Source organism: Triticum aestivum, chromosome 5B, assembly GCF_018294505.1.
Source record: "Triticum aestivum cultivar Chinese Spring chromosome 5B, IWGSC CS RefSeq v2.1, whole genome shotgun sequence".
NCBI classification, from domain to species: Eukaryota; Viridiplantae; Streptophyta; class Magnoliopsida; order Poales; family Poaceae; genus Triticum; species Triticum aestivum.
The window spans coordinates 403,879,191-403,882,798 of NC_057807.1; positions in this window are offsets into that span (position 1 = coordinate 403,879,191).

Below are 3,608 nucleotides of genomic sequence, written 5' to 3' on the forward strand. Positions count from 1 at the left end.
GCAGGGATCTATGGAAATCTGGAGATAGGCTTTCTGCCTTTTCTCGAAGCTTCTTTTTAGATCTTTTTGTAAGCGGACCACCTGTGACTCGGCCTGGTTCAGCATATCCTGCATATAACATTCAAAAAGTCAAACACGTTATTGGCAGTCCCAAGTCACCACAAGCGATCGACCCCGCACTAGGGGCTACATTATTCAAATTTGTAAGTCCCGGGACATTACCGGCGAACGACCCGACACTTGGGGGCTATATCAGTCAATTCTGGCCTATTTTATATCAAGTCCCTTGTAGCTTGAAGCACAACATGGCACTTGGGAGCTAATGCATTGTCATTTTACATCTACATATAGCTGAAGACCCGTCCCATCACACAATGATGAGATGGCCCTTCTGGTACCTATTGCTAAGTTTCATAAGATACATATCTACATAAGTTCTAGCTCATTATTTGCATAATGACCCGACCCTTGGGGGCTACGGATGCATATTGCAGAAGACGGGTCAAACCAGATTTTATTCCAAAGTTTCATTAAAGCAAGTCTCAAGCATTTCACTACTTTCTCTACTTATGACTTGGAGGCTACATATATACATCTATATAAAGGGAGCAAGCAATAGGACATACCTCATACTTTCTCTTCAAAGTATTGGTCATAGCAATTTCAGCATACCATCTCTCAGATAGCCGGGTCAAGAAGCCATGATGCAGAGAAGTTACATCCAAATTTTCAAGGGACTGAAGACTGGCCTTCCCCTTCTCCTTACTTGGCGACTCATTTTTTGCCAAGGCCGTTGAAGTTTCAGGAATTGAATCGTGGTGTTCACCGGTAACAGCCACATCATCTTGGGTGTTGGACTCCGGTTTCAAAGTAGCCGGGTTATCCGTTAAAGCTTCTTTATTTACCTCCTCCACAACAGGAGTGGATGCGCGAACAGGGCTCACCGGGTTGTCCTGGTAAGATGGCTCTTCTTCACAAGACGGGTTGACTTGGATCTCTGGGTTGCCAATTGCAAGGTGATGATAAGGGATTTCCTCCTCAGTTCACGTCATGACAGCAGAGGAGTCACCAATTTCGTTTTTGACAAAGACTTGACCCTAAGTTTACACAAAAAATGGGCCAGCAAGGAAGGAAAATGAGATGTGAAATAGCAGAATTTAATATTACTTACCCACAGTTGATATTCAAAGGCGGTATTTAGCTAGCGCACGATTCATCAGAACATGGCGAAGTCGTCTGATAGTTCGGGTCAGAGCAACTAATAGGAATTTTAATATGACCGCCCTCGGGCAAGATGACACCGAGTTGTTTTCTCTTGGGTCCGCGCACGGCGCGAGGAGGGCTGGTATGACCGACCATCTGACAACCCCCCAGAGCTGGACCGGGTCTTCCTCTTCAAGACGGCCTCATGCTGTGTTTTCTTCAAAGATAAGTTTCTCTCTAAAAAAGCTTCTGGGTGCGAAAATGGTACCTTACAGACCGCATTTTGTTTTCTTCTTTGCACAAGTGGTTCTAAGTCTGAAAAGAGGGGTTTACCTCAGTTTCGCCGGCTCTAGTGGTTCCAATATTTTCCCGAGATGAGGTGGTGTCAGCAAGTTCGTTAAAAAGGCGGCCAAGAGAGTCAAGTTCTTCTACCTCAAATTCCTCTTCTTCTTCTGACTCCTCGTCCCTAGGCGGAGTAGGATTTGGAGGACCAGTTCTCCACCACTAAGAATTCTCCTGCACAAAGCAACAAGTCGGCACATTAAGTACAACAAAAAAAATCTGATTTATATAAATAGTGTAAATGAAAGGGCAACTTACTGGAGGCACCAGGTTACCTACAAAGAAAGGGGGCAATCCCACAAGGACGATTTTATCTCGAGTCTTGCCCAATAGCTTCTTGGTGGCCTTTATGAGATCAGCCTTTGTCAAGTCAACCTGACAAAAACGCAAAGCGTCTTCCGGCTCACCGGTATAGTCGTTCATGAGACAGCCTCTCAGGCTAAGGGGTTGGATCCCCCAGCTCATCCAGCATCGGGTCAATTCGACCCCTGTAAGGTCGTGAGCTATTAATGCATTTATTTTTGTATATAGTGGTTCCAAAGCTTTCCTTTCTGCCTTAGAGGCAAAACCCGAAAAGATTATTGAGGCATCAAGCCAGTCCAGTCTATAACTTGGCAAAGGACTCTACTGTTCTGGAGAAGTACCTTTGCAGTAAAACCAGGTCATGTGCCAACCTTTAGGATGATTTGCCAGTGTTATTTCAGGGAACGCTGACATTATCCTCCTTTGGATAGTGACTCTCCAAGTTCTACACACGATCCTCGTTTGCACTCCGTCTGGTGATTGAGATAGAAAATTTCTTGGAAGAAGCCAATAGACGGCTCTATATGGAGATATACGTCACACAACACTTTGAATTGGCTCAAATTCAGAATTGAGTTGGGAGCGAAGTCTTGAGGTTTGATGCCAAAATGGTGAGGCACGTCACGGAAGAATTCTGAACCCGGGGACAGAAGCCCCTGTCCAAGTGGTCAGCAAATATGATGAACTCATTCTGACCTGGCTGAGGATGGACCTCTTCCTTAGGAACATGTCGTTCTATTTCAGCCTGGGCGGGAAGCAACCCGAATGATGCGGAGCATCCCTTGACCATCCCCATGGACGTCACACCGCCACAACAAGCACGAAGAGGACCGATGACAAGAGCACATGCACGTCCCACCGAAACCGAGGTTGACTCCTTCCTCTTCAAACTTCATTCGGTTTCATATGAGAGTCGGATCCTACCTCAAATAGAAACGTTGTGCCTTGTTAGGTACCAAGGGGGTGACCAAGAGGAAATGAGGATGGAGATTCAAGCATCCAAGGAGGAGGAAGAGCACCAAGGGAACGAGGGAGAAAGGAGTGTTGCTAAGTCTTGAGCTTGCGTTGGTTTTCCTTGAAGAGGAATGGGTGATGCAGCAATAGTAGCGTAAGTATTTCCCTCAGTTTTTGAGAACCAAGGTATCAATCCAGTAGGAGGCTCCTCAAAAGTCCCACGCGCCTATACAAACAAAAAAAGAACTCGCAACAAACGCAATAAAGGGGTTGTCAATCCCTTCACGGCCACTTGCGAAAGTGAGATCTGATAGAGATAGTATGATAAGATAAATATATTTTTGGTATTTTATAATATAGATTGGAAAAGTAAAGATGCAAATAAAAGTAGATTGAAGGCTTATATGATAAAAGATAGACCCGGGGGCCATAGGTTTCACTAGTGGCTTCTCTCAAGATAGCATAAGTATTACGGTGGGTGAACAAATTACTGTCGAGCAATTGATAGAAAAGCAAATAATTATGAGATTATCTAGGCACGATCATGTATATAGACATCACGTCCGTGACAAGTAGACTGACTCCTGCCTGCATCTACTACTATTACTCCACACATCGACCGCTATCCAGCATGCATCTAGAGTGTTAAGTTCATAAGAACAGAGTAACGCATTAAGAAAGATGACATGATGTAGAGGGATAAACTCATGCAATATGATATAAACCCCACCTTTTTATCCTCGATGGCAACAATACAATATGTGCCTTGCAACCCCTATTGTCACTGGGTAAGGACACCGCAAGAT